Raw genomic sequence first — 19,553 nt, 5'->3', positions numbered from 1 at the left:
TTCCCTGAACTTCCTCACTGCTCTCATTTGGGGAAATGCTGATTTAACTCTCTGGGTCCTACTCTGCTTTGAAAACAGAGTATATAAAAATGCTACAAGTCCTGTGTGTCCACAGGTAGGAGTTTCTTCACTTGTAACTTTAATGTAATTTTTTTTTCTTTTTAAAAGGGCTGCAGGAAGAGGACCAGAAGAGGACAGCTAGTGGACAAGCCTCTAAAATCCCTATTACTGTAAAAAGGATTTTGGCAAAACTAATCCATGTCCATAGTCACCAGCAAAATGAAAAATGTTCAGTGAATGATCTAAGTAGTGGTACATAAGGACATGCCATTCTTGATGGCTGTAATCTGGGAGCAGACAACACAGCAGAGTCAGAATTTGGTAAGAATCCACACAGATTGAGAAGGCACACTTTACTTTTTGTGTGTGACTGTATTTAGGAATTTCTCCTGAAGGAGAACAACCATCTACATGCAAGAGGCACAGCAGTGCCACCAAGACTTCTCCCTCAGAACCCACATTCAGAGCTAGGGCATGGACCCCTGTGCTGTGACCCCTCCCAAGGCCTCAGGACAGCTGCAGCTTTTCTGGGGTACATTGGCACAGCAGATAAACTCACATTAAAACACCAGGATTAGGCAAATGCACATGCCAAAGAGTAGGGAAACATCTAAGGGCACAACAGACCGATGGAAAGATGAGTACATGCACTTGACAGACCAGGCAATGTACTGAGGACATTGGGGAGAATGAATTAGTATTTGAGATGATGAGGACAAAGGACCATAATAAGGAAGGGAGTGAAGGAGAAAGAACAGATGGTCCCTTTTTTATCTTGGAGTTAGATGAGGGTAAATGTAAATCTCCTTGAACAAGCAACAGGAAGGCAGGCAGTCAATCTCTTAGTGACACTAATAATGTTACATACACAGTTTGTCTCTGCTAGACAGCAAAATCAAATGTTCAAATCTGTTTTCTTCATATCAGGAATTATCTTATTATCAGGACACCCCTGAGTTTTTTCTGTGAGGGAGTGCTTGAGAAGTGGTGTAGTGTGACATTTCCATCCCATTTATTTTAGGTATTGGGGGTTTTAAGTATTGTTTTTGATGACACTCCTTTCCAGGAATTTGTTGGGGATTTTTTTTTTTTTAATGTGGGGTGTGTGTTTGTTTGCTTGAGGTTTTTTGAGTTTTTTGGTGGTTTTTTTTTGGTTTTTTTTTTTTAAACTTGCTTTCCCTGTTGCTGTGTCCCATTTGGTACCAGTCTGATACTCTAAATAATGGACACAGTGATCGTCTTTTTTGTTTTGGCTTGCTTAGGCTTAGATAGGAAACAGTTTCATTCAAGTGCAATAGGGACACCTCAGCAATACTGGCAATCTTCAGAGCTGAAAAAACAGAGATCAAATGGAGTGTGGTGTTCTGAGCCTGAAACAAACATCCTGGTTATGAATGCTTACAAAACACAATATTTTAAACTCAACTCTTTTGAATTCTTATGATATTTTGGAGTTTTATGATGATTCCTGAATGTCTAGGATTTTAAGTATTTATATAAGGCCTCTTTCCTTATGTCACTTTATTTGTATTGGAATACTTAGCAGATTAGGTGATGCTGGGAGCTAGAAACCAAACATGATACTTCCCACTGCTGTTAGCTGTTGCTTTGGAGGACCAATTATAGATAGCACTGCCAGTTCTGGGGCCTTTTTAACATTTAGTCTCCTTAAGTATAAATACATACAGTGATGCTCTTTTTGTGGATGAGAACGCTGAACTGCTGAGAAACGCATCAAGAAATAGATGGGAGCCTCTAATTGTGGTATTACGTGACCATGCTGAAAACTACCAAGAGGTAGCAAAACAAGTAATGCTGAGGTTCTGCTTAGACTAAACTTGCTTGCTAGCAGTTTTTCAACAGTATGACACAGAAGAAAAGGCAGTTTTGTGGTCACAGAGTATAGCAGTCTAGTAGAGAATCCTACAAGTTGCAACAAAGGAAATGGCAAGTCCTTTTTTTTGCTGGTTTTTTTTTTTTTCTTCAAACTAAAAATGAATACAGGAAAGGATATGTAGCATCCAGGAAAAACTTGAAGATCCTGAACACACGGACCACCTTTCTGTGAACTGCAGATTCTGCAGCCATTTAACTGATCAACAAAATTTTTGTGTCAGTTCTGGTGTTGAGACCTGAGAAAACAAAGCAACATCGCTTTGAAAACACTTTAACTTAGGGTTCCAAAATCTGGCTAAGAGTCTGCCTACCTTGCAAGGGCTTTGTATTAGAGAAGCTAGTATAGCAGTATCTTGGTACTTCAGGTGCTCACAGAGACTCAGCAACATACCAGTGTCTGGCAGATGAAGAATTTTCACTTCCACCCGCTCATTCCATCCCACTCCTGCAGAGTATCAGGAATGGCTCCATGATCTCTGAAATGCTCCCTCAGCTGCTTTTACTTACAGAACACCCTGATATTAACTGACTTTGATACCAGTTTACACAAATCTGGTGCTAGACTATTTCAGGATTAGATTTGTGGACAGTCAGTGCTACACGGATAATTAAGAGATATAGCATAAACCCAAAAGAAGTGTATTAACTCTCCTAAGCCTGGAGTGCTGCAATAATGCAAATGGGTAACAGCAAGCAAATTTACATAGGTACCCATGATTTAACAGGTAAAAAACACTTCTACAGGGGGAAAATGTTTTATTGCAACTCTAAAAGTAACTGCCAGGGATGCTGTAAGCATGCATAGAATCTTTGAAGATACTCACAAAAGATGTGTGTCTTGTCAAAAGAAATGTACAGTCTTCACTGTTTACAAGAAGTGCTCCTCACATCATCATCTGCCTGCAAAGGCAGGGCTGATTTTCAAGAAGCCACATATTACACATGATGCTGTGTTTGTGACTCATGCTGTGACTTCAGAGAGTGCTCTGAGCAAGATGCAAGTTCACCAGGGGCAAAAAGGGCAGGTGGCTTCCCTTTCACCACAGCCCCACAGGCCCCTGATGCTTAGCTGGGAGCCAGCTCAGGTACTCTGCTGATCACCTGGTAAATGAAGGCTCAGAACAGCACAAAAGGCATTTGGCACGCAGCTCTGGCGTGCGGGCTCTTCTGCCTGGCTGGCAAGCTGAGCTGGTTGCCCTGCAGTCAGAACGGGGGTAGCTGGGGGCCGGGGAAGGGCAGATCACAGGACAGCAGGAGGAAGGAGAAAAGCCAAAGGGAGAGCGAGACCTCCCCGTTCAGCAAGCTGCTAGCCCAGGTCAGCAGTCATCCCAAATGTCCCCATCAGAGCCTTGCAAACAAAATGCTGAGATTATTTAAATGAGTGAGTGTTAATAGCCTTTCATAATGCAACTATTTAAAGTAACTGAATAAAAAACCAATTCAAATAGCCAGGGCTCACAGCTGATTACTGCCAGAAGAACTAAACCTGCAAAAACAAAACCTGAAGATGCAGCTAGTGTTATAAACCAAAAATACAGCAGAGTTCCTTCCACAGCAGTTCTACAGACTATCAAAACTGTGTTAAAGTATGAGTTTCTTTAAATTTGAACATGTGCATATGTTCCAACATGCAAAAACATCATGAGCAAGATAAGCATCTTAGTAAATAAGCCACTACAGGGGATGAAATACTAAAAAAATTCTCCATGACTTAAAACAAGTAGTTACAAGCAGAATAGTTAATACTACTCATTGAAATGAAAAATAAAGATAAGAATCAGGTACTACATACTTTTTTCATTTTGAGGAATTGAATTTTCATAAAGGGAAAGGGGTTAAGTACTGCAGTGTTTTGGTCTTTGTGAACCCGCCCACATAAAAATTAGACCTCCCACATACACATTCATATAGTCCAAAAGCTTTGATCATGCCAGATGTAAATATTTCTTCTAGTAGCCTATTACGTGTCCTCCAACTATACAATTGTTCTCTGTTAAAGCCTCGGTGATATTATGGGGAACTGAAAGGATGTATTAAGAGCATATATACACATATTTTATGGACAACCATGATAAAATATAGGCAAAGGAGAAAAGCAGAACATATTCCTTGCCTAACAGCATTTTGTAATTTTTATACCACAAATTGTTAACTGAAGTTCATTCTAGATCAAAGAGCAATCCAATTTTTGTAAACATGTACTGTGTTTGGAGGAAACAGAGAGAAGTGAATCTGCAAGGAAGCTTTGTATAACAGCTCAGAGATAAAATCTCACAAAAAACAGTGTACCAACAGTAGTGATGTTTTCAAGGAAAATATATATGGTATGTTCTTCAACTGAAATTACAGAAAGTATTTCAGGTAGACCATTACCATCTGAACTGGTAAAATAGTTTTTACTTTCTTGCACAAAGTGCTGTCCATAAAGTTATAAATATTAGTACATCACTATCATTATGGTACCTCCTAACATCCCAGTAAAATGAGGTAGTATTCTTACTTCAGAGGAAAGTTGACAAAGGCATGGACCTTTAAAGCAAGAAAGATCATGGAATGATTGCTTGGCAAAACTGGGGATTTATCTCATGTTTTCTGATACATCACTGTAAAAGATGATGATGAGCAAGCAAGATATCAGGTTCCATCCAAATTATGGTAGATTCAGCATCACGGTCACTAATACCTGTAATATTACCTTTGCAAATGGAAAATTTCACCTAAACACTAATCACTTCTTTGTTGTATAAAGATTGTCTTCCTTTTGGTGTTCAGTAATAATCAAGCTTATTCCATTCTCAGCATATGAAATATAAGAGAGCTGAGTGAGGCAGTGATACAGATATATTTTTTACTTAAAATGATGTGTTTATGTATGCCTAGACTTCATAAAATTTAAAAAGCCTTCAAATTTAAGAAAGAAAAACATCCCATTGGCACAACCCAAGAGTTAAAAGAGCTGGTAAATAAAGTGAGGCTAGAAAATGCAATTCCTATGTTGAAATACATTCTACTTTGAGGTAGGCAGGAATTGTGTAACTCCACAGCAAGACACTGCATAGGTGTCACCAGACATGAAATGCTGCCACTGAAAAAACAGCAGGGCAGAATAAAAGTAAGTAAAGGGGTGTTCATACCCACCCAGTCTCCACAATATCACCCTTCTGGGCACTAGGATTAAAAGAAGACAGCTGAGAAGCAAAACAAAAGGAAAAAAACCACCAAAAAACCAAAAAACTAACCAACCAAAAATAAAAAGAAAGAAAATGCAGAAATGGTAACTGTTGCATCTGGATGGTTGGCAGATGGCTCTTGCAATTGCACTGTGTCAATTTAAGTTACAAACATCAAACTTTCCACTTTTTAAAATGACCATTTATGTAAAATCTAATATATAAGCAGATTCCTTTTCATAGTGTTTCATAAAATCAAAGGCAATTAGATCATTTCTATCCTCTCGAGAAATACCATTCCCTAGATGACGTACAACTGCTTCATATGTTTTCCATTTCCCTGCCCGAGTCTGTTTTATAGCCAAGCTTTTTCAGGATGGCTTTAAAAAGAGGCCCTTCCTGACATCACGCAACACGATGTCAAAACACAACACCATTACAAAACAAACTAATCAAAACTAATTTCTTAATAGTTGCAGTCCCTGACTAGAGCGGCGGTGATGCTGCTCTCCGCTTTGACTTTGATTATAAACAGATCTGAGTTAATAACATGTCTGATTAGCATGGAAACTTACAGCTCAGGACTGAACAGAAAATTAAAGTCCCTTCTTGTGCAAAAGAGCACACACATATTCATCATCTTTTCAAGCCCTTTTTTGGAATGTTAATCGAAGAGTATTTTTCAACTCAGTAACTACGTTATTTTTCCTTTTTAACTATATATGTATGTATACATAAGATTTTCCCATGTAAGCCATGCTCCTGTACATGAAGGGTTTTATTACAAAACGACCACAGCCCACAGATCTGTCAGAGGAAATGAGCATTTGGACTTTACCTCTTAGATTACCACTTTTGCAAAGCCTCTCCCACTCCGAGCCATTTTCTAATTTAAACAGCAAAAAGAAAGTATCCCCTGCCTAACCCCACAGAACTCATGCTTTTCCTTTTTATAAGGTAAAAATATTATTCAGCTAATTTTTAAAACACTGCCAATGAGAACATATGTTTTTTTAAAGTCAAATTATGTACTTACTGGAAAAAATGAAGGTAAATATGACTTCTAAACTAGTATCAATGACTAGAATTAAATGTATAACTGAAGACTTGTTACTGCATGTACCAACTATACAGAAGTTTTTGCTTAGCACTGATGAAGATTACTAAATGTGAAAGAGCTGTATGTTGTAGGAACACAGGAGACACATTTACTTCTGTATCATAGATGGAATTTTAGAGTGACATCTGGGGAATGATGGTAAGAGGCTTATTATTTAAAGGATAAAGGAATAAGGAAAGAAGGGCTAATGAGTACAAAAACTTAAAAGAATCTTATTATTATTATTATTATTACTATGCATACAATTTGGGCAGAGCAAAAAAAAAAAAATAAAAAGGAAACTATTTAAAAAGCAGTAATAGAAAGGCAAACTTTCCTTTATTGCTATGGAGCCACAGCCATGACCATCACAGCCTGCATGAGGAGCCTATCAAGATCTGTAAGCTGCTGTCCTGTTTACTCACTCACAATTAAAATGCTGATAAGAAAAAGCACATTTAATAGATTATTCACATGAACACTCTGTTTAACATTTACCACTTTCAGACTCCAGCACTGAGTGCATAAAATAATTTTTCATGTATTCTTTCCTAATTTTTCAAGCATGACCTTTACATAACAGTGCCACTGAGTAATTAATAGAGCTAAATGAAGCACTGTCAGTAAATAATCAGTAGCCAGTCTTTGATGGATGAGCTGATTCTAATTCAGTCCATTCACTTTCAACTTTAATTAGTGGCATTGTATTCTAGAAAGCAAACAGTTCCTTCATCCATGTGATGATCTAATGTTGTATAAGTGGGCTGACAACAACTTTTTAAGGTGTTGACATAAATTTGGGAATACAAAGTAAAAAATCACAGTACTCACACATTTTCTATATAATATAATTCTTAAAAAAGATGTAATATAAAGTTCCCCCTGCAAAACCCACTGATTTTAATGAGTTCCAGAAACACCAGTAAATTTTGCTAAGACAATTATGTCTCAATGCAAAAGTTCTCTCTCCTCCTTCTTTAATTAAGCCAATTCATGTGAATTATTAAGTGTATCTTGGTGACTTTTTTGCAAGACATAAAAACAAGCATAAAAATGCTATTTATTTCTACATGAGTACTGATACAACACTAAACTTTTTTGGCACTGTAACTCTCATTCTAGATGCAAGCTTGACTTAGGTGATGGCAACTGCTAAGGAAACTCTGCATTTTTGAATTACTGGAATTTAATTTTACATTATTGAAAAATGTTCTGATTTTCAAGGTCTCTTAGGTTACAACATGTTTTGATCTTGTTCTACACTTTCTCCTAAATGTTACCTTACATTGGTATTTCTCATCCTTCTTCCAGCAGTTCTCTCTAAAGGGTGGAACAAGGCAGATTTGCACATTTCTGCAAACTGTGGCTATGGACCACATCTGAGCAGAGAAGACACTTGCTAACTTACTACAACACATGTGATTCAAGTGCATGTGTGACTTACTGAAGGAAGGCATTTTTGAGCAGAATAGCAAAAAAAAAAAAACCAACTCAGAAACCTCTGTAACTCAGTCTTTGCATAACTTCTGATACCTCCTATAAAATGCTATGGGGGGACACTGTTTTTAGAATGGTTTATATTTAATTTTTATCTTAGTTTCATATTACTTGTTAAAAGAGGGTGACATTCAAAAAGAAGTGGCCATAAAATTGCTCTTACGGAAAGTGCCATAAACCTTTTGTATAATAATGTAAAAAATATTCGTAATATAGTCCCAACTTCTTTACTGGCCAATTTTCTAAACCCCTTTCCTCACCATGTAAGAGAATACACTTAAAGAGCAAAATGCCACAGAAACCATTAACTACATGAATGCCTGATGGAAAAAAAGCCCAGCCACCCTTACATGAAAAGCTTCCAGTACAGTCCAGATTGTCTGTTCTTACTGAGATGTCATCTAAGGGATGAAATGTGTGTAAAGAACAGCTCACATTATTTTTATCTTTTTGCTGATATATGGACACAGATACACAATGCCCAACTAAATTTGCAAATGGTCTGAAATGTGAGAAGCTACCAGGACCACAAAACATTCACACTGCAGGTGCTAAGTACAAATGACCAAGAGAATTTTCTTGCTTTTTTCTGTCAAGATAAAAACACCTTCCAATGCCAACTTGCAAATTGCTTTCAATGCAGCATAGTGGGATCTGTTGTAAGTTTTCTGACATTCCAATAAAAAAGTCAGCCAGGCTATTGAGCTGCAGTCAAACAGACAGGCAGGTGCTGTTTATCCTATTCAACAACTCAGTGATTACAGGTCATTAGGGGCAGTGATCTAAGGAGAACTTAGGGGCAGTTCCCCTGCAGGTGTGTAACAGGTAAACAGCCCCAAGTCTCAATCCTGAATGGAAAATATCTATCTCCAAAGATTTTTTTCAAGAGCATTTCCACTCCATGAGAGAACCACTGCCTCTTTTCAATGGGAAGATGATGCACCAATGATTTCTCTCAAGAGAAAGTTGGTTTTTGCCCTTTCTTTCAGAAATACTTGAAATGAGATTACACATACATATTCCTCACTCTACTACCACAAGTTTTCATTCACATTGAAGACCTGCTGATCCTAACCATCCTGTTATAACTGAGGCACTTCTAGAATCAGGACTCTGTGTTTCTTCCCAACATGATGTTCACATTAAAGAGATCCTAAGGAGTGGCTCACACCCTTTCTCCTTCACACAGTTCCTGCCACCTAGGTGACTTCTGGGTTTTGCACCTTCAGTGACCCAGGGCACTTCTATTTACATGGGCAGGTCTACACCTCTCTGGAAGTCGCATGACTTACTTGTAGCTCTCTGACTGAAATACCTCAGGCTCTGGCATTTCCATACAGCTGTTGTCTGAATGTGTTAACAGCTGGCCCAAGATTTGCTAGGAAACTTCTAACTGTCATCAGGGCATCCTCTGGCAAGCTCCAAGGGACTTGGATAGTCTATCTCCATCTCAGATATTGGTGAGGTGGCTCCCTGCAACTTCACCTGCATCTTCAGCAGACATGGCATTCCAGAGGCCTTGGCATGCTCAGCTGGATAAGGAGATTCTAACGTGGTCTGTATGAGTTACTTCAAGGACTTTGTCCAAGTAAATTTATGTAAGGAACAGGAGCTGCCTAGTTTTGCATAAAGTGCAAATATATGCACAAATTCTTTGACTGATAAGTAGTATTCAGTTGGTAACCAGAGTTCTTCAACAGAAAATCCAACATAGATACCAATATATTTATCTAATACAGATTTTACATTTGTCTTTTCCATTTCCTTCAAAGTTGTTTGAGGAGTTGGTTTGTGCCTCTTCAACTTAAGAAGGAACTAAGTGCTAAGTGCTCTCCCCAATGTGCTGAATGGAAGAGTTCCCTGCACAAGACAAAAATTAAAAACATTTGTGTCTCACATAGTAATGCAGACATGAACTATGCAACACCAGGGACTTCCCCATCACAGGGAAGAAATCTCTCTTTCTATTCTCTACATATTTAATACATGGCTTGGAACCTTTCTTATTTAAAATATTCCAAAATATTCCAAATAGGCATGGAAGACAGAATGGCTGAGTAACCTGGGGCTCTCAGTCATTCATCGCGATATGGAGCGCTTCATAAATCACTTACAACCATGTGCATGGAAAGAAGGAATGGCACTATCTACTCTGCAGGAAGAGCAGACAGTCATGAAGATTAAAAATCTTGACTGGTTTTAGATGTCTGATCTGAGACATTATGACTTGTTTCACCGAGGAGTCAGCACCCCATAATGCTTTAATATTCAAAATGCACTTCCCTCTGGCTTCAGCTGTGTGTGCCCTGAACTCCTGCAAATCATGCCTGCAAGGTATCCAGCTAAGCATTCAGCATGGTGACCTCCTTTCCCAACTCTGCTTGGAATGACTTGCTTAGCTGCACAAAACAGCTCTCTGGGAGAGGCAGGGACAGAATGCAAAATCACAAGGGCAAAACTAAATAGCTTTGGCATGCCCCTTCTTGTAATCCTGGTCTTACTCTCTTTATCACATTCAACTGGCAGCTGAGGTAGCAGTTGAATTTCCTAACACTTGGATACCTGACCTTGCAATCTTCTGAATATTCTTGGTGTGAAGAAAAAAATTCTTCAATTTTTTTCACAGCCTGCATAAATATAGCATTTCCTCTTAATTTCATATGTAGAATCCTGTTTACAGTAATAAAACCTAAATAATTAAAGTCTACAAAAAATACTCAAAATATAGAAAAATCTCAGTACCAACTAGTAAGGATTAACACAAGTAGTTGAAAATCAGGATTTTACAATGAGTCATGTTAGGCAACCCTAATAACAACAGCCCATCAGCACTCCTTATAAAAATATTCAGTTCACATAATTAAATTTACAAAGCAAATCAGGAAGAGACAAATGAGACAGAAAAGCAGAAGGCTGTAAGTTTACAGAGGTCAATTCAAGATATGGTGAAAAGGTGAAAGAACCACAGAGAATGAAATATGAGTGCAGGGAGAGAGGAAGGGAGCACTCAGAGAACAGAAAAAAATAACAGCTCTAGTATATTTTACTGAATCAGACTGGCAATATGAAAGAATAAACAACATCAAAGGATTTTTTCCCCATTTTTAAACAAAATAAGGAAATCAGGAGGCATACTTCTGTGTGTGTGTGTTTCTCACTACAACTTGTGAGCCAGTTTTGATCCAGTTTGACAAAAAAGGATACGGGAATATGAAACACTAAGTTTTGTCTATGAAATAGCCAACTGGGTAAAGAAAAGAGACCCTACTGCACCCATGCCTATTGAAAGGATGAAACTTGAGTCATCAGACATGAGAAAATTCACTCACCTGCAAAACAAATCCATTAGAAAAACTCTTTTCACTTAGTAATGCCATTTGAAGTAACAGTCCACATTGTGACTGAAACATGTGTCTTTAACCTAAAGACTTTCTCTGTCTTTAACATCTTATTTTTCCATCTCTGTATTTCAAATGAGTTTCCTTCAGCAAAGGCCACAATCTACTTAACCTTGCCATGGCACTAGGTGAGCCTTAATCACAAATTGTGAGAATCAAATAAAACCCCTAATCTGGAGAATTTACCTCTGCCCTGTGACAGCCTTTCAAAGAGGCACACAGATGTCCATGCTAAAAACCAAAACACATTGCACAAAAAGGCAGCTAACAAGCAAAGGCTGCCTGTATTGCCTCTACTCCTATGAATTTGAAAAGAAACCACTGTTGAGTTCTCCAGACCAGCCCAAAATAATTCAGTCTGTGCGCATGTAAGTAATACTTCACCCTTGAGATCATTTTATCCCTAGGCTTCTCCCTACACCTACTGTATTTGAGCTCCAAAATCTGTGCTGACCTTGCTTTAGGGGAGCATGAGGTCACTGACTCCAAAGTATCAAATAATCTGTATTTTGGTACATACCCTTAAAGACTATTGCCCACCTGAGTATGATCTTGCCTAATTAAAGTGACCTACCCAGCACACATTGCTTTCACAGAACCCTCACAGCTGGAAGGAAGGGACCTCTGGAGATCATCCAGTCCAACCCCCAAGGAGTTTGCTTTAGGAGATGGAAATCAGTATTGTGAACATCTTTTCTAAAGGCCCTTCCTTAACACAGGTTATGTGATCCTATAGCTGTTAAGCCTCAGAGAACGTGGCACATGCCTGTTTTCCTGATGTTTCTCAGAGGTGCTATGTTGGTATTCTCTATTGCAAAATGGCAATTGACTGGAATATTTACATTTGGGGAATCTGAATTAAAGAAGGAAGATATTCTGGAAATTCAGTTTTTAGTTGTGCTTCTTAATGCATGTACATAAGACAGTGAGCTTTCAGTAAGTATGAGAAAGTATAAAAAAATCAAAAGATCCTTCTTCAGCTGTTTATATTAAGGGTAGGTTTAATAGAACACCTAAATGCAAAAATCTATAGTCTTGAAGGTCAACTATTATAATATATGGATTCTGGAATTAGGGAAGGTTAGGTTTGTTTGGGTAGGAACTTTTAAGTACAGCAAGAAGTCTAAAAGTGTAACTGCAGTCTTCAACACAAACATGAAATCAGCCTCTGTGTGTCTGCCCATGAGGGAAAGTAAAAGGGTAATTAACACAGTACATGAAAAAATGAATGGGTTTTACTAGTTCTGGTAACAAGATATTGTAAGTCTAAGCTTCACTGTGATCAAGCCAAGTGTATAAGTTAATCAAGACCTTCACTGAAGTATTTCTGTTAACACTTTCATCTTACCAGTGGGAATTATTTATAAAACTGTTTTCCACTGGCAGCATGACAAGGTGATCATTAACACAGCACAGACCATGTGAAGGAACCAAATTAAAAACATGCGAAAGTGGCATTACACTCGTACTGTAAGCAGCTGCCATAAATAATTCTGCTCCTCAAGGTGGTTTCAACAATCTTGCTCTAAATCTAATAAATCAAAACCCCTTTATAAAAAGTCTAATTCTCAAAATTTACATTTCTAGGCTTCCCAAGGATGTTTAACTTTACTTTCTCAAGCATGAGAAATCAATTTGTTCAACTAAGCCAGTTCCGAGTCCTCTTTGAAAGCGCTCATTTGGAACTGATTATAGGGAAAAAAAAAGACATTGAGTTTTACACTTCTCAGGTTTTGAAGTAAGAGCCCATTGTGTCCCACAGCTGCTGCCCCCACCTCCCCTCCACCAACACACCAGGAATTAAAGTAACCAAATCAGTGGGAAGGCTGTGGCACAGGAAATCAGTAATACAATAAAACCAACTTTCATTCTAAGGTGCTGCTTTGACTCCATCACAGGTAGGAATTATCTTGGTCATTACAAATTTCAAATGCTGACTTAGGTGAAAACAAGGTGGTGGTTTAGGTTACTTTGCAAAGGTATTTATATTCTCTACCTCACTCCCACCCACAAACACACAAATGAAATTCTGTGTGCAAAACTCTGCTTGCAGAAATGGATCATCTCCTCACTCTTGGTGAAATACCTCTGGGATCTGATGGGAATTCCAGCTCAGCCTTTATAAGGAGCTCCATGTGTGTATAGATGTGCCTGCCCAGGGCTCTCCCAAGTCCTTCCCTTCAGAACTCCCAGCATCCAGTACTCAACTGTACTGTGTGGGAAGTTAATATGCAGGATCCCAAAAATATCAGAGATGCTGGTCCATGTCCATTTGGAGTCCTGCATCTGAAGCAATCTGAGGAGGAGTGGGGCAGTCACAGGCTGTGGATAACCAAAGCCTTTTTGTGCACTCCCAGTTAGAACAGCACTCTATTTGTTCTAGCTTTCACCTGTGCCAGGCAACAAAGGATCAGAAAGCTACCACCAACTTCCATATCCCAGTTTCTAACTACGCCTAATCTCTAGATGAATGCTCTGAGAAAGTGAGCTCCATTTAAAATGAAATTATTTTCTTTTAATTTGTATGCAACTCCCCTTAATTCCTCCAGTATTCTTCTTTTCTCAGTTGCTAACCAATGAACAATCCTTCTTGGAGTAACAATATTTCTATTGTTGCTTGGCTACTTTTCAATATAATCTAGCTTTAAAAATTACTTGTACCTGTCCTGTATATCAGATTACTCAGGTAGCCATTGCTTTTTTGGGACATCTTTGTCCTTTCATAGTACCAGTGAAACAGAAGAAGCAGTATCAATAAAAGAAGTGCAGCAACTGGTCAGCAAAATAATACAATTTGTGCCCAGATTTCATTTTTAGAGATAAAGGACAAGCTACAACCTTGTAAGTGCAAGTTTAATTTCATTGTTTTTAACTAATAAAATTGGAGTCAATTAATTCAAATAAAACACCTAAACCTTGGTGTAACAAGAGTTGAATACAGTGGCAAAATGCCATAGAGACTACAGGCCAACTGTTGCAAACTTCTTGTATCACAGAACTTCAATTATGACTAATTAATCTGTTAAAATAATATTTCACAAGTCTAGATATTATTTTAGAGCTTAATATTTTTCTTGATTATTAGCATGCCCACAGTTAGCAATGTAGAATTCCAGCTACAAAAAGCAAACAAGAAACCAAAACCGCAAACCCTCACAACTCTTCCTGGCCTAGGTGTAAAAACTAGCCAATGTAGAACAGAACAATTTCTTTTCCCCTGGCCTTCCCTGGCAATCTGTCACACTCTTGTGGAGCAGAGTACATTTGCTCCAAAGCACTGAGTCTTCTGCACTTCCAGCTTGTTTAGAGAAAGCACAAAATAGCTCTGTTCAGAAGAATATCATCAGTCCTTCAGTTTTTGTTTACTTCTGCAGAGGCTGATTTCACAGTTTACTGGCCTAGTTTGCAAAATTACTTTTTCAATGAAGATTTAATTAAGACTGCTGCTTACTTCTTCTATGATTAATCAGGAGTAAAAATCAAAGCAATTTTTGTTAGACTGAAATACCATGGATCTCTCTCAGAAATAAAATGAAATGCTTTCAAAGCAGATGATCATCAATGGTGCTATTTTGCTTATATCAAAAGGGCACACACTTGTTAAGCTAACAGGAACAACACTTTTATAAGAAAACCTGGCTTCATAACCTTAGGAAGTTTCATACAGAACTGCAGGAGTATGTGTATTCACTCTGGCTTCAAGTCACTGATTCTTCATTAATTTTACTCACACACAAAGACTCCCAAGTTTAGGAGGTAAGCTGTGGATAACAAACAGCCTTACTCTACACTTGCATCAGAAAGGAAAAAAAAAAAAGCAGTCAGCAAATTCAGTGATGTGTCCCTGTGCCCAAAAGTAACCACCAAAGAGTTTCTGAACAAAAATATTTAAGTCATATTTTCATCCAACTCTTCCTCTGTATCTGAGGAAGACAGTTAAACATTATTTGAGAGTGACCATTAAACCAGGAAGCGATCGTACTACAAATGCAATTTTAAGACCTAATTACTTTCCAATCAGATCTTCCAAAAGTTTTCATAACAACAGGAGATATTTTAAGGATGCAAAAGTAGAATGCCACACATAACATAAATACTATTACAAAGACACAAAATATACCTATTAGCATAAAAATATTATGCAACCAGGCTATAAGTCAAATCTGCTTCTGAAACAGCCCTGAATTTATTCTAGCAGAAAGACCAGATGAATTCATTTACACTCCTACACCTCAATTCTTTCATTCTTGCAACTGACATGTAATTGTTACCTTCTCAGAATTACTACAGAAGATGTAAAAAACCCCAAATTACAGCTTCCAGCCACAGTAAGTGTTTCATAATCTTTACCACGTGTCATTTTGCTCTCTGGAAGAAAATTCTTAAATGTGAGGTCATCATAGTCATCGAGTAGTCACCAAATGGCACAGGTATTTGCCACTTACTTAGTTTGCCAAGATTTATATGGTCATCATTACATATTTGTCTCTCAACATAAATCCTTCTCCATGCAGGTGCATGAGAAGTATTGACCATTAAAGGTTTGGAAGGATAAAATGATGCAGCCAGAGTCAGGGTCCCTTAAGCAGAAGGTTCAACATTGAACATTTTAAGGAGAATGCTGTCTTATTTTCTGTTTGAACCCTATCTACTTATGATCCTACAATTACAGACAGCTTAAGGGTGCCTATCAGTGATGTTCCCTTTCATGGATTACACTACTCTTCAGTAACATGTGGTGCACTTCACCCTGCAGAGTGTTCTGGTCATTCCGGGCAGCACCCACAGCCTCCTTTGCCAGGGCCCACGTCAGAGCATTCCCAGAATACACACCCAGCTGTGTGACCTTCCCCCTGTCCTCAACAGGCCTTATCTAATGGAACTGAAGAGATCTCATCACCTGACAGTGTCTCAATACAAAGTCCTACACCGTGTTTGAACAGAACGCTGCAAACTGCTACTACTGCTTTACACCTCTCCACTGAGGCCTCAAGACATATTCCTTGTAACAGGGTATCACAGAGATTCCACACACAATTTTCCAAAAATAAACCTCAAATTGTAGAAAATCATTCTGCAACAGGAGCAGCTCTTCTTTGCTGTGATTTTTTTCTGCTTTTGACTGTATTGCATCTTTTTCATATTCTCTTCTGCCTGGATGGGTCTTGTCTATGTCTATTCTGCTTTCTACTGCTTAAAGGCCATTTGGATAAATGCCTCCCATTTAAATCCTAACATTCAGCTCAAAAGGCTCCTCTTTCATAGCAGGCTTAGAAATTCTGTTTAGTGAGCTGCACATCTAGTTACCAGAATGCAGTTATCAAGAATATTCACAAAGCGGAAGAAATCCTTGAGCTGATTCCAGAAAAAGATTTCATTAACCTTCTTTCCAATTGTCCCCAGTACAGGGAACATAAACATATTTTGGCTAATATGATTAGCAGTTTTCCATTAGTAACCCAGACAACACTGTGAGAACTTCTGGACTGTGCCCAAGAACCCGTGGCATATCACAAGATCTGTCTGGGAGATTTTTCTCACCAACAAGCTCCAAAATTATAAGCAATTCTCAAGGCAGCTTGAAAATCATGAAAGGTAATAAGTGCATTTTAAATGGTCTTTCCAAAATGCTGTTTTTACCTACCCATGGCATTAGCAAGGACCTGAAATTCTTTCATTTGAGGGAAGCTGTTAACTTTCCACACCATAGCAGCTGTATCACAGCAAGTCACGTGTCTAGAAGGAAAGTGTTCAGAATTCTGTGTGCAGCTGTAGCCAGCCACCCACAGCACTACCAGCCACTCCACTCTCAGGCTGGCCAGTGGAAGAGCTCCAGGCAGCAGTATCAGCAAGCTCTTTCTACAGCCAGGTTCTTCTGACTTCATGCTTTTTGTAACCCCTCCATCAAACCTCTAAACAGAGGAAAATCAAATGTCAGAATAGAGAAGAAAATGCACAAGTTTGACTTTAATCAAGCAAAGGAAATTTCATCACCTATGATCTTGCCAGTTAATGCATCTTGAAACCAGTCTGCATGCATGCGATTCCCTAGTTTATGTTTGGGCAATTACCACTTATTCCTCAAAGCCAGGCAGCTGCCAGAACTGGTTTTAAGAGCCACAAATAAAGGAGCTGTCTGGGGCCTCAGAGGCCCATTAGCCTAACCTGAACATCAGGGCAAGTCACCTAGTGCATGAGAAAAGCAGAACCCTCCACACTAATCTTTGCCCAGGATCAGAGTAACCTGACATTTGTTTTATTCACCACAGCCCTCCCACCTGCCTCACTGGAAAGCTACACCTACAGCATGGAAGTAGAGTAAAAGGTGGGTAATCCATCCCCTAGTCTGGCAAGAGCATGAACACACCAATCACATGAAAAGGACAATTCTGAACAGTTTGCTGGCGTCTCTTCTTTATATTTTGTTGAGAGAGACACAGTGACTTAAACAGTGTATACTGCACACAGCAGTGGGGCACAGCTTCTAACCCCCAGTTATTTTCTCATCTCCAATCCCACAGCATGGACTTAGCACTTGGCAAGTAAACAGGTCTGGAGAGAGGGGTTAACTTGACATGCTCACGAACTAAAACTTTAAGAAATCTATTTAATGCATTTACCCAATAATTAACATGAGCAAGAAAAGCCTTTTCTGCTATGGACAAAGTTGGCATTTACTTTAATGAATAGTTTGAACACAGTTTCTAATGCCAACAAGCAAATGAGGCAATGAATAAAGTAAAATATCTTTCTTCACTGTTTCCCATGCAATATGTAGGATGCTTTAATTGTGCAGCTAAACACCACCAATGTTAATGGTATTTTTAGCATTTAAACGCTACCAAGGTCCATTTAGCATTTTAGGTTTTCCCAGCACTTACTCATAGCTGTTTCACTAGCAACTGGAGTAGATGAAATCTGAGCCACTTGTCCTGAAATGCTTCACAGACTAGTTGTAAAGGACATTTGGGGTACAAGTTTTGGGATCATGCCAGTCACCCATGATTTGCTGATATCACCTGTGGTGTTGATGATGACTGCCAGACCATTGTGCTGCATTAACATCACACAGACTGCTTATCTCTTATCTCTTCCTCAAGTGATTTACTAGATCTTCTAAGGGCACACATGTATGAAACCTTTTGCACAGCTTTAGGTTCAACAAGGAAGATTTTTAGAGGACAGGAACAAGAAACATAAATCTGAGCAGGATTTCTTCTCCCCTTGTTTCTTTCAAATGTTAACATAGCAAGTCTGATCGTCCCTGAACTTCCCCTACCTCTGCTAAGGCTTATTTACCCCATCACTGTGCCAAAAAAACCCCACACATAAACCTTCTTTCACTCACAATCATGACAGCCACACCTACTCTAGGCTCATGAAGCCGTTTGGTTTGAATTTGCCTTGACTTTTACACTAATGATGTGTGAAAAAGAAAACTGAGGTGCAAGCAACAAGCAGCTTTGCTGTTCTCCATGCTTAAGTGACAGCATGGTTCACAGAGAAAGGTTCTACCCAGTCAGATGGTGAGGTCTAAAGTCTTTCTAAGTCTTAAAGAGAATTCAGAGACACCTTGAAAATTTTTCAGTGCTTCAATCTAATTCAATAATATTTTTTCTTCCCCCACCACCACCTCAAGCAGCACATTTTAACTTCTCCCTTTACACACATTTATACTCACTGGCAAATAAACAAAATAAAAGTTTCTGAAATGCTCCTACATGCCTGAAACAATAAGGTAAACCTGAAGTAGTGTGGGCCATTAAAACAGTCAACACCCAGCAGCGAAGACTTCCACAGGGATCCTAACTCAATCTGCTCTGTAGTGCCATCCCCTTCCCAATAGGATGGTGAAAAGTCAGTTCAGAAGGTGGAGTCAGCTTCTTTAAACCAGACAGTTAATAAATTAATTTTTCCTTGCTGGTGAATCAAAAAAGCAGGACACTTGTCACTTTCACTGATCATTTTCACCAAAGATAAAAAATAGACTATCAAGAAGGGAGCAACCATCAAGAGAAGAAAAGAGAACTTTATCTTTTGCTCAGAAACTCCTGGCACAGGAGTATCAGCTATTGCTGTTTCTTAAGCATGTGAAATGGAACCAAAGGAACTGAGTCAATATATCTGAAATTTTAGCCAGTGGATTAAAACTGACTACATCAGGTTCAGAATTACTGAAAAACATAGAGATGTAACAATAACATTGGACTGATTTTCAAAGATACTCCCACTGCACCCAGTGAAGGTGGTGCTCAGCACAGGCCTGGGCTGCTCAAGCTCTGCTGCAGCCACACAGCCGAGCCCAGGAGATAATTTGCTCATCTCAGTACAAAACTGCTACTTCACAACAAAAGTAGCAAAAAGTCCCTGAAGTCGTCAATTATATTCCAGAAGAGTATTTAGGCTGCTGAATCATTCAGGCACTTTCAAAAG

General features: G+C 38.7%; 1 protein-coding gene across 1 annotated transcript in view; it reads right to left on the bottom strand.

Moving 5' to 3' along the window:
• Window positions 1-19,553, bottom strand: part of THADA (THADA armadillo repeat containing) — a 151,844-nt gene that overhangs the window by 2,750 nt on the left and 129,541 nt on the right. The gene's annotated exons all lie outside the window — the stretch shown is intronic.

The sequence above is a fragment of the Zonotrichia leucophrys genome, chromosome 3 (genome assembly GCF_028769735.1).
Source record: "Zonotrichia leucophrys gambelii isolate GWCS_2022_RI chromosome 3, RI_Zleu_2.0, whole genome shotgun sequence".
Taxonomy (NCBI): Eukaryota; Metazoa; Chordata; class Aves; order Passeriformes; family Passerellidae; genus Zonotrichia; species Zonotrichia leucophrys.
This window is presented reverse-complemented; position numbering and strand designations above follow the sequence as displayed.